This window comes from Macrotis lagotis, chromosome 1 (assembly GCF_037893015.1).
Source record: "Macrotis lagotis isolate mMagLag1 chromosome 1, bilby.v1.9.chrom.fasta, whole genome shotgun sequence".
Taxonomy (NCBI): Eukaryota; Metazoa; Chordata; class Mammalia; order Peramelemorphia; family Peramelidae; genus Macrotis; species Macrotis lagotis.
The window spans coordinates 64,648,980-64,662,218 of NC_133658.1; positions in this window are offsets into that span (position 1 = coordinate 64,648,980).

Below are 13,239 nucleotides of genomic sequence, written 5' to 3' on the forward strand. Positions count from 1 at the left end.
GGGAGCCCTCTCCCTCTCGCCCCCCTTACCCTCCTTTCTTTGAGGGAAACGGAAATCATGACACTGCGGAAACGAGAGGAGGAGGAAGGGGGGGAGAGAGGGAGCAGGGAGAGATCTAAGAACTCAGCAAGGGGGCCCCGAGCTCCGCAGCCCGAGCCCCTCCTCCTCCTCCTCCTCCTCCCCCTCCTCCTCCCATCTCCGTGCTTCCGATCTTGGGCCCATTGAGTCTCCACCGGACTGCTAGCCGGAGAGACGACTCTCGTCTTCTGTCTCGGTCTGTGACTATGCTCGGCCTCGCTCTAGCTCTCCTAGTCTGTCTCGAGCTTTATCTGTCTCTCTGTCTCCATCTCAGTCTTCATCTCTGTTTCTGAGTCTGTCTCTGTGGCTCTCTGTCTCCTCTCTGTCTCTCTGTCTCCATCTCAGTCTTCATCTCTGTTTCTGAGCCTGTCTCTGTGGCTCTCTGTCTCCATCTCAGTCTTCATCTCTGTTTCTGAGCCTGTCTCTGTGGCTCTCTGTCTCCTCTCTGTCTCTCTGTCTCCATCTCAGTCTTTATCTCTGTTTCTGAGTCTTTCTCTGTGGCTCTCTGTCTCCATCTCAGTCTTTATCTCTGCTTCTGAGCCTGTCTCTGTGGCTCTCTGTCTCCTCTCTGTCTCTCAGTGTCCATCTCTCACTCTGCAGGGAACCTCTCTTCCTCTGTCCTCTCCTCTAGGGCACCCTCCCCTTTGTTGTCCACCTCCTGTACCCTGCCTCATCCCTCCCCACCAATCACCCTCCAGACTGCTGCCACATTAACTTTATGGGTAAAGCTGGTCACGTTACTCCTTCGCTCAAAAAGCCCCAGTGGCTCCTTATTACCCCCCCCCCCCCCAGGGAATTTTGAACTCTTCCTCCAGATGTTCAGGACTCTCCACACTGTTACACTATGCTACTTTTAGGGACTCATAAAGCATTGGATTTAAAGTCAACAAACATGGTTTTAAATGCCAGCTTTGCTACTTCCTACTTGTGTAGCTGGGGCAAGTCACTTCCCAGCTGGCAACCTCATTTTCCTCATCTGAAAAATATGTAAATACCCTTGTGGTCTAAATCCAACCATCCTGGGATCTTTTTTTTTTTTTTAGGTTTTTAGTTTTTGCGAGGCAATGGGGTAAAGTGGCTTGCCCAAGGCCACACAGCTAGGTAATTATTAAGTGTCTGAGGCCGGATTTGAACTCAGGGAAGACTGACTCCAGGGCTAGTGCTCTATCCACTGCACCACCTAGCCACTCCCATCCTATGATCTTATGGGTCCTTTCATTCTCCACCCTACCAAGATTCTCCCCCTTCCCTACCCTCCCCCAAAACTTCTCTGGTGTTTTCTGTCTTCATTGTCTTTGCTGATGAGCCTTCTCCACTCAGTTGCTGCTAAATGTCTACCCATCCTTTCTAGTCTGTAGTCTACTCAAGCCAATAGAGCGCCACATCCTCAGAGCTTGATCCAATCTCCAGTCAGTCAGTAATTATTTATTAATCACCCATGTGCCCGTAGCTGTTCTGGTCTCTGGGGGATACAAAGGAAGGCAAAAGACAATCCCTCCTTTCAAGGACCTCACAGTCTCATGGGGGAAGACATCATGCAAACAGCTTTGTATGAATAAGCTATAGAATTGGAGAGTCACTCCAGGGAAAATACGAAAACAGAGATCTGTAAAGGTGGCTTCTTCTGTTTGGTCTTGTCCAACTCTTCAGGTTCCCATTTGGGGTTTTCTTGGCAGAAATGCTGGAGTGGTTTGCCATTGCTTTTTCCAACTCATTTTACAAACAAGAAGAAAAAGGGTTAAGTGGTTTGCCCATGGCTGCTAAGTGTGAGGGATCAGACTTGAATGTGGGAAGATGAGTCTTCCTAACTCCAGGGCTGGCAGTCTATCCATGGTGCCATCTAGCAGCCCAAAGGCTTCTTGTAGAGAGTAGGATTTTCACTGGGACTTGAATGAAACCGGGGAAACCAGGAGGCTGAGGTGAGGTCTGATACCCCCAGGGAGCTAACACAGAGTCCTCTTTTTTTTACTTTTAATGTCTTTCACAACTGAGCCCTAACACCTATCTTCCCAGCCTTTGGTCTAGTCAAATTGACCTTCCTCACAGGTGACACCTCTCTCTGCCTCTGCACAAAGAGAGCCTCCCAGCCTTGGATGCACTTTTTAGTCACCTCTATTCTTCTAATCCCTCATTGCCTCATGCATGGCATCATGGAACTGACATTTAATACTGGTGAACTTCTCCAGGCAACCAAACACAGTCCCTTAAAGACTTGAAACCAAAGACACAGAGTATTAAGTGTTTCATTAGCCTGTGCCATCAACTTCATTGAAGCCTTTCTTGATTCCCTCCTTCCCTAAGGAACTGCTGCCCCTCAATTATCTTGCATTTGTGTATTTCCTTGCTATTGTGAAAGCATATCAAAACTCTTCTCAGTCCTTCTTTTAGAAATATTTAACAAATTAAATTTTCTCAGTGTCCTAATTCAGTCTTTGGATTCACCTGAATGAAATGAACCTTGTCAGCACTTAATCAAAAGCCAAGGAACCATATTCTAGCTTGAAATACTTTTGAAATATATTCAAAGATCTAACCAGTATCTGAAGGGAAACCAAGTCAAAATTCAGGGGGGAAACTCTAATCTCCTTGAATGGAGAATTAGAATAGTGACCAGAAAAAAGCAGAAGCTCCTTGGATTAAATCATTTGAGCATGCTACCTCCCCTGAACAGAACAAAATGGTTTTAGGAAGGTGATTGATTTTCCAGGGCACCAGAAAGGTAAATTATTCTTGCTCTATTTCATGAATCAAAGACTTTCCCCTAATTTCTGCACTTTTACTTAATCTTGATTGTGGAATTTTGTCTTTGTTTCTGAATTCTATGGATTACATGATGACCTTGTTTGAATAGGGAAGAATTCTTTAGCAGAGGAAATTTTGCCATTTTTCCCTCTGAGTAGCAAAGCTTGTAAATACATACATACATACATACAAACAAAAGATAGATATAATCACCTGTACATGCACATATATACATATATTCACACACATATATAAAATGGTTCTTGTCCTTCATTATCAAAGAAAACCAAAATGACATCCCTATGTTTGAGACAAATTACAGTGTGTTGCACTGGCTGATCAGACCAATACAAGTTGGGATTGCACTACCATAGACTGGACACAAATAGTCCATGTGAACCCCTGGATTGGGTGTCCTGTTTTCTTTGAACTGTTTCAATTCTGCCTTCCTCATAGATTGCAACATCCTCACTGAAGAGGGCACACTATACTGTGGTCCTCATTGTCAATGTGTGCCTCCTTGAAAAGGATACTGCCAAGGGAAGTGAACTTGTCCACAGTACTCAAAACTTCTCCATTTGCTGTAATTGATGGTTCCACATTTGGATGGTGTGGGGCTGGCTGATGGAGCACCTGGGTTTTCTTGGTGTTGTTAGACTAAAATTAACACAAGCAGCAGAGAACTGATCCATAATTTGTTACATCTCAGTTTTAGAGGCTGTGTTGAGGCACAACCATCTGCAAACAGAAGATCACGAACTAATACTCCCTCCACTTTGGTCTTGGCTTGTAGCCTTTTCCAGTTGAAGAATTTGCCATCAATGTGATAACTGACCCTGAGACCATGTTCATCCTCAGTGAAGGCGTTCGATGATATTGCTGCAAACATCATGCTAAAAAGTGTGGGAGCAAGGACACATCCTTGTTTCACCCCAATGGTTACTGGGAAATCTCAAGAGTACTGTCCACTATTCAGAACCTGGGAATGCATGCCATCATGGAACTGACATTTAATACTGATGAACTTCTCCAGCCAACCAAGCATAGTCCCTTAAAAACTTGAAACCAAAGACTCAGAGTATTAAATTTTTCATTAAAAATTTCTATATATATATATATATATGTATATAGATGTATAAGGTTGTGTCCTTGATATAATGTAATTTCCTTCAAGATAATCTTTTACTTATGTCTATGTATACCTCATATTTGACACATTTGTTTAGTTAATAACAAGAATCATTTCCTTTAGCTTATAGCACACCCAGGATCTTTGATTCTTCAAACAACCCTAGAAAACCAAAGGATTATCATGTCCATTTTAGAAATGAAGAGGGGTCACTTGCCCAAGTTTATAAAACTAGTAAATGGTGCAATTGGAGCCTCTTAATTATCTAATAGTCCAGTCCAATAAGCATATATCAAGCCTATGTGGCAGGCACTGCTAAGCCAAGCAGAAGTGAAAAGAAGGCAGGTTTGAGCTTAATGTATATATTTCACAACTTTCTAAAAAGAGCCATTCAAAAGTATAACATGCTACATTTGGAAGGAGTGGACTCCCATCCTTGGAGGACTTGGAATGGAGACTGGTTTCACTGATTATCAGGAAGGTTGTTGAGGAAATCCTTGATAAGGTGCAGAATGGGTCCCTTACAACATTAGGGTTCTATAATTTGGAGCACTTAGGTCTTTTGGCTATTTCATTTAATATTCTTTCCATAATGGCACAAAATTACTGAGATTTCAAATTTGGTCTTTGCCTCAAGAGACCTTAGCTTCTGGGTCCTTGACAGGGGCTATTTGAAGAAAAGGCACACTTCTGGATGGAAGGGCCATTTAATTCAAACTCTAACCCCTGAAAGACCTGAAACGGGTCAGAAGGATATCTATAAATATCCATTCAATTGAGTAAGAACCTTATAAGGTCAGATTGGGACCACAAAGGCAAAAGAAAAAGTAGCCTCTTGCTTCAAAGAATTTTTGTCCTTTTTATTACATTAATGCAGTGATTCTGAATGAGTTTGTTCTGTGAAATCCTTTCAATAAAAATGTATGGGGACCCCACAATATACTATTCACAAGGAACCTTGTCATCCTGCAAGCTCCCTTCAGCCTTGATGTTCACACTTCATCAGTACACTCTGCTCCAGGGAACCCTCTAAATGAAGGGTCAAGTGGAGAGCTCTTGCCAAAACTTCTAGTTAAGGAGGATACCCAAGTGAGCCATTTTTCATTTTCCACCTGGTTGCTCTCCTTTCTGCTTTTTCCTCTTCCTTTCTTACCCTGTATCTTTCTTTTCTCCTCTCATCCATTTTTAGTTTCTTTGCATGTGTTGTCTCTTCCATTAGATTGTAAGCTGCTTGAGGGCAGGAACTGTCTTTTTTGTATTCATACACCCAGCATATAGGGTTCATCACTATCCCTTACAGATCTATCATCTCTCAGTAATATCTGAAATTCGTTTCTTGCACCTATATCATTTGGAGGTGATATTATAGCTCTCCTTACTCTCCAATACCTGTTTTACAGTTTTCACTTCTACCCAACTCACTGATGTCCCTTTGAATGTCCTTTGTCTCCCAGGTTATCAATCTCCTAAATTACCTACAGCATCACTCTATCTCAACTACCTACTCTTAACTGTGCTACCTCCAATATTCTCCTCACTGACCATAATTTCTTTTCATCCCTTCTCCCTCTTCATTCCTCTTAGGTGCTTTCTGCTAACCACTAGACCCTCTACCCCTCCCCTCCTCCTAGTCCACAATACTTTCTCTAGTCTACTTTTCCTCCTCCAATGATTTTGACCCTAGAGTTCATCTTTGCCTCTATATTGTGTTTCACCTTTGCCTCCTTTGCTCCCTTGTGTTCCTCTATTTATACAACCTTTTCTTCCTGGGCTACAAGGTCTTGTACTACTCCTTATGCATAGGGTCATCCCTGGGACTCCTCTTCAACCTTTAGCTCTTCTCTCTAGAATTTCTCCATAACTTACCAGATCACAGCATCCTAGATAATATTATGCTCCCAACTAATTGAAGAGTGAAAGGTTCTGGATTCTGATCAAGTCATTCTGTGACTCTTTATTTGCATACCTATTTCCTGCATGGGAGAAACTGTTATGTTTTATAACTGATTCATATTTGTACACTAAGTACTTTTTATTTTCCATTCTTGCTGATAAAAACTGGATTTTGAGCCATTAATTATTTCTATAATTCTATAATTATTTACTCTCACTGTGACACTTTTCCTTGGAAGTCAAAAGCAGGGAGTGAATTGAGGGAGCTTAGTTCATCTATTGGGAAGACAGGAAACCTGCTCTACTCTAGGTAATGGTTAATAAAGTCTGAACCAGGTCAGCAAATGTAGGGCAAACCCTGATAAATTAGCTGAGAGTCAAGCACAATGGCAGGCAAAATGTAGAATGTGACACAGGCCTCAAGCACCAGCAGCCTCATCCAAGTGGATGCCTCTAATCACTGTGCCAGATTCAAATACAAAAAATCAGTACCATTTTGGTGGAAGGGAATTAGGAGGAAAATAGAATCTGAGGAATTCAGAAAAACTTTCCTGGAGTTGGTGTTTGTACTGAATTGGGAAGGAATCTGGGAATTCTTAGAAGCATATAATAGTGAATTACAGATCCAAAGGACAGTCCAGGCAAAGGCAGAGAGATGGGTGGCAGAGTATCATGTTTAGAGAATGGCGAGAAGGTCAGTTCATCTGAACACAGCATGCATGAAGGCAAAAATTTGTAATAAGAATAAATTTTTTTATGATCTAATAAATAAAATGATAGGTTGAAGCTAGGTTGTGATGAAACAAAGATGAGGAGGGAGTGTATTTCAGTTCTGGGGAGCAGGCAGTGAAAAAGTAGGGAGACGGGATATGGAATAGTTTGTCAGGGAATGACACAGGGGTTTATTTTAAATAAAGCCCAAATACTGGGCTTTATGCTAAATTCTTTGGATAGTAGGAAGCCTGTAGAACTTAATGAGTAATGGAGTATTACAATCAGGCCTATGATTTTAGAATATCACTTTAGCAGCTATGAGGCAGATGGATTGGACAGAGGAGAGACTGGAGACAGGAAGACAAATTAGGAGACCATTGCCACAGTCTAAGTGGGAAGTGATGAGGGTCTGAGCTAAAGTGTTGACATGAGTGGAGAGATGTTATGGGAGTAAAATTAATGAAATTTAGCAAATATACATTGATAAAGTTGAATGCTGAGTCAGGAGTGACTCTGAGGTTAATCTGGATGACTGGAAGGACACGGATGCCCTCACCAAAAATAGAAAAGTTTAGAAACATAGATTGGAAGGATAGATAGGATGACCACGTTGAGTTGAGATGCTCATTACTTGGAAATGGCCAATAAACAAATGGTGAATATTTAGCTTTGGGATTTGTAGACATAGAAATGGTCATTAAACTTATGCTGATTGATGAGATTAACAAGACAGAGAAGAGGATCCAAAGCAGAAACCTAGAGTATATCCAATTGGGGGAGGTTGATTCAGTAAAGAAGACTGAAATGAAATCAGGCAAGGTAGGTGGAAAACCAAGAGAGAGTACATGAAAATTCAGAGGAGAGACTTTCTAGGAAGGAAGATCAATAATATCAAATGATCCAGGTGGGCCAAGGATAGAGACCAAAAAATGAAATAATTCCAATCCTTCTAAAGCTTATATTCTTTTGGAGAGAATCATTTATAAACAGATTAATGTAAAATATATGGGAAATAAATCCAAGATACTTTTTGATATTTATGGGAAGAAAGGAGGACATCATCAACAGGGACAAATCAGTGGAGACCTTGTTTGGGTGTATAATTTAACCTGTGACTTGAAATTATGGTTTTAATAAGACAGAGATGAGGAGGGAGTGTGTTTTCTGGGAAGCAGACAGTGAAAGAGTAGAGAGATATGATATGGAATAGTTTGGCGGGGAATGACATATGGCTTACTGAACTAATGGCAGCCCAAACCATGGCATGTGCCTGGGATGAGAGTGAGAAAATGACTTGCTCACAAGAAAGGACAGAAACAAGCAGATTATCTCATTTGATCCTCATAACAACCCTCTTGTGCTATATTTAAGAAGGTAGCAATTAAATGACCTGTCCGGGGTCATATAGCTGGGAAAAGTCTGAGGCTAGATTTGAACTCAGATCTTCATGACTCCAACCCAGTGATCTATCCCCTGAACCACCTCTTTTCAAGTTACTAAGCTTAATAGCTGCCTCAATTTTTCTGTTGCAAGCATGGCACAACCTTCCTAAAATCTCATGGGTTCCCCACTAGTAACCAAAGGAGCAATAGGAAATGTCTGGAATAGAGGGCTCCTTGTGGGAAGAATTCACTTTTTCCTTTCCCTTTCCCTATGTTCAAGCACTTTTGAGGTCTGTTTGTTCATAGAGCATAGATTTGAGACAATTGAAGTCAACCATCTCATTTTGCAGATGGGAAACTAAATCTCATAAAAACCTTAGGTGATTCAAATCCGGTCTCAGACACTTAATAATTACCTAGCCATGTGGCCTTGGGCAAGCCACTTAACCCCATTGCCTTGCAAAAACTAAAAAAACAAACAAAAACAAATAAACAAAAAAACCTTAGGTGACTTGCTCCCACAGAAAATATATATAAGGCAGGATTTGACCCCAGGTCTTCCTGATTCCTCCATCTGAGGATCTGAGCCTTATAAATATGAGGAGTTGTGACCAGGGAAAGCAGTGGTGTTCTAGAGCTATTTACGAATGATTCCATATGGTGAACATTTTGAGCACTGTTCCATTTGATCTTGCTTGGTGACTAATTCAGCCTCTTCATAGATTTGTAACTGGGGAGAAGACCTTAACCTTGGATTTTTTTCTTTTTGGATGGGAAATAGGAAATGGGAGAAAGCCCCGAAACGCCTATACCCAATGGTTCTTTGGAAAAGGATGAAGAGAGATGTGTGTGTCTGGAATGCCAGATTTGGATCATGGGCCATGATAAGAGAAAACAAGAAAAAGGGAGTGGAGGGAAAACAAATTTTCTCCTCTTTGTTCCCCTGTCAACAAAACTGCTGCCAGCTTTGGGACTGGAACATCTGATTCAGGTTCTGGGTCTTTCCTTCTGTGCTGCTCTTGGTCTATGCTTGGTCTGTCAAACAGTGTCAATGACAGCTGCCTATTAAGTCATTTAGGTTTATCTCAAGGAAGATGGAGCTGAGAAAAGACACAAGAACTGGTTAAGGACCAGCGTACTTTGTGCCAGTCTGAGCCATCAGGGTCTGAACAAAGTCCTGATCTATTTCTGAAGGTTGGAACCTGAGGCTCTGGAGGAGCACTGCCCTCCCCCACTTCAATTCAATTCACTTGCAAATTGTGCATTCGCCTTCCCAAAGCTATGGTCCTCTTTGACAGCAAAGGACAGGGGTGGCTAGGTGGCGCAGTGGATAGAGCACTGGCCCTGGAGTCAGGAGTACCTGAGTTTAAATCTGGCCTCAGACACTTAATAATTACCTGTGTGACCTTGGGCAAGTCACTTAACACCATTGCCTTGTAAAAACTAAAAAAAGAAAAAAAAAGGAAAAGAACGAAGGACAACAACAATATGAGCCTGTACTAAATACTTTTGAAAGATGGTCTCATTTGATTCTCACTGCAATCCCAGGAGTAGGTGCTTTTGATTCCTTTATTTTATGGTTGAAGAAACTGAGGCAAACAGTGGTTAAATGATTTGCTTAGGGTCACATGTTGTTTGCCCTTCATTCTCAAAGACCATGATATCAGGGAGGTGATGGCATGACAAGAGAACTGGATTTGAGTGAGGGGGGCTGTGCTAAGTCACCAACCTCACTTTCTCCACCAGAGCCATCTGGGTCCAGTGACCAGATATGAATCAGGACAAGTGGAGATTGTCTTGCATTCAAGGCCATCAGAGTTAAATGATCTGCCCAAGGTCACACAGTCAATGTTAAGTGTCTGAGGTTGGATTTAAACTCAGGTCCTCTTGACTCCAGGACTCTTATTCACTTGTTAATAAGTGACTGAAACTATATACTCTATCCATTGTACCACCTAGCTGCATTTGAAAACTAAGGGTACCTTGTGGACGTCTAGAAGTTTCAATTCTAGCGTCAGCTTCCAATTTTCCACGCAGTTGTAAAGTCCAGCTCCAATGACAATCACTTACTGCAATTCTCTCCACTCCTCAAGCCCTTTCCTAATCTCCCACAGGGTGATCAGGAAATTTGAATCGCTGGGGTAGCAGAAGGCAATAGAATCAGTACTTCACAACAATAAATAAATCTCATATCCTGTACCCTCTTACAACACAGATAATATTTCAATGTGTCATTAACAGAGATGATTAAGATTTTTAAAGGTATAAACAAGAATGTCCTCACCCAGGGTTCAGTCTGGAGAAGCCTCTCTCTCAGAATCATGCTTTTAATGATTAATACTTTTTTTTTTAACAGTTGAAGAAACAGGCTGAGAGGATAAGTGGCTTGCTCAGGGTCACTCATTGTAAACTTATAAGGCAAGATTCAAAACTTAGGTGTTCTTGATTCCTATGTCCTACACACTATCCATTGTGACTTGTAGTTGCCTGTTATTATTAGAAGAAGTCTAAGGACAGAAAACATGGCAGAGAGGAAGAACTTGGGGAGATTCAAGAGATTCATGCATTTATTAGCCCATTGCTTATATCTTTCACACAGTATCTAGCATGGTGCTAATGCATATTAGTTGGAACCAGATAACTATTTGCAGAATGAGTAAATGAATGAATGAATAAAATTCAGGTAGCAGAATATCTGGGAAATGCTTCAAGTGGAGTGTCAGAATCACAATCTTAAAGTCTTTGGTTAGATTGCTGTAAGGAAGGAACTTTGTCAAACTAAATTTCTATAACAATTTTATCTTTGTTATTTCAACTTAGATCAGTTTAGTGAATGGCAATATCTTGAGAGTGAAATTTGAATTTGCTCTTGATTTTGCCTCTAAGTTTGCACTAATTAAATTCCTTTCTCTGGGTCTCAGTTTCCTTTTCTATAAAATATGTGGCATTGGACTAAATGATTTCTCATTTTTCCATGTTCTACATTAAGTAATATAACATATTATATTCTAAGAATTCTTTTTTTTTAGGTTTTTGCAAGGCAAATGGGGCTAAGTGGCTTGCCCAAGGCCACACAGCTAGGTAATTATTAAGTGTCTGAGACCAGATTTGAACCCAGGTACTCCTGACTCCAAGGCCGATGCTTTATCCACTACGCCACCTAGCCGCCCCTTAAGAATTCTTTTTTGGCTCTAACATCTATTATTTGGTCTAATTTTTTTTCATATATTTTTTCTGTCTCTAATATTCTATGTTTTACCATTCTGTGTCCTAGTATTTTATGTTCTGTGGTCTAATATCCTATGTTCTAATGTTCATGCACACTATAAGAGTATATTGGTCCACCATATTATGTTTTGCCATTCTGTGTTTTGTGTTCTGACAATTTATGTTCTAAAATCACTTCAAATTCTAACATTCTGAATTCTTTGTGTGGTCTACTATATTTCAATATTTTGCCATTCTGTGTTTCAAAATTCTTTTTGGTTCTCCCAATCTATAGTCTATGACCTAATGTTTAATGTTCTAAAGATTTTTTCAGCTCTAACGTAGTTTTAGATATTTTAATATTCCATGGACTTTAGTTCTAACATTGTTTTATGTTCTTTTTTAAATAGTATTATATTTTTTCAATACAAATAAAAATAAAGATAATTTTAAACATCCATCTTTTAAAACAACTTTGTGTTCCAGATTTTCTCCCTTCCCTTGTCACTACCCTCTTTGATAAGAGGGTAAGCAATGTGATATTTGTAATGTATATGTAATCATGTAAAACATTTTCATATAAGTCATGTTGTGAAAGAAGAAAGGTCAAAAGAAAAGAACCATGAAAAAATAAAGCAAAAAAAAGTATGCTTCAATGTGCATTCAGGTTCCATCAGATATTCCTCTGGATGTGGATAGTATTTTCCTTCATGGACCCTTTGGAATTGTCTTGTATCTCTGTATTGTCGAGAAGAGCTAGTCATTCACAGCTGATCATCCCACAAAGTTGCTGATATTATGTACAATGTTCTCTTGGTTCTGCTCACTTCAATTTGCAATAGTTAATGTTAAGTTTTTCCAGATTTTTTTCCCTGAAATCCACTCTGTTCATCATTTCTTATAGCACAACAGTCTATTACATTCATATACCACAACTTGTTCAGTCATTCTCCAATGGAGAAACATCCTCATCAATTTTGCCACCACTAAAAGAGAAGCTATATTTTTGTACGTGTAGGTTCTTTTCTTTTCTTTTTTTTTTTTTTGGTGATTTCTTTGGACTACAGACTTAGTAATGGTATTGCTGGATCAAAGGGTACGCATAATTTTATTGCCCTTTGGGCATAGTTCCAAAATGCTTTCCAGAAAGGTTGGATCAATTCACAACTCAACCAACAATGCATTAGTGGTCCAATTTTTCTACATTCATAATTTTCCTTTTCTGTCATATTAGCCAATGTGATGGGTGTAAAGTGGTACCTCAGGAGTGGTTTTAATTTACATTTTTCTAATCAATAATTATTTAGAGCATTCTTGATAGCAGCTTTGATTTCTTCATCTTAAAAGTATCCTTTGATCATTTATCAAATGGGGAATGACATATTCTTTTCTTTTTTAGTTTTATTTTTTTTTGCAAGGCAAATGGGGTTAAGTGGTCTGCCCAAGGTCACACAGCTAGGTAATTATTAAGTATCCGTGCCCAGATTTGAACTCAGGTACTCCTGACTCTAGGGCCGGTGCTCTATCCACTGCGCCACCTAGTCATCCCTGTACTTATCTTGATATATGTTGTAAATTGTGGGTCTGTGCCTAGTATCTGCCACATTGTATTCCAGTTTTCTCAGCAATTTTTGTCAAATAGTTGTCAAACATTAGGTCACTATAATTGATTACTGTGTCTTATGTACCTAATCTTTTTCACTGATCCACTATTTCTTATACAGCACTAGTTTTATGACTGCTGCTTTATTACAAGTTGAGAGATAGTTACCTTCTTTTGCATTTTTTTCATAATTCTCTTGATATTCTTGTTTTTCTTTTTTTCTTTTCAAGGAATTTTATTTTTCTAGCTCTATAAAATATTTTTTGCTATTTTTATTGATATCGCACTGAGTAGGTAAATTAATTTAGACAGAATTGTCATTTGTATTATATAGTCTTGGCCTACCCATAAGCAATTAACATTTTTCCAATTATTTAGGACTGATTTTGTATGAAAAATGTTTTGTAATTGTATTCATATAGTTTTTGGATTTGTCTTGGTAGGTAGACTCCCAAGTATTTTATATTGGAATTTCTTTATCTCTTGCTGCT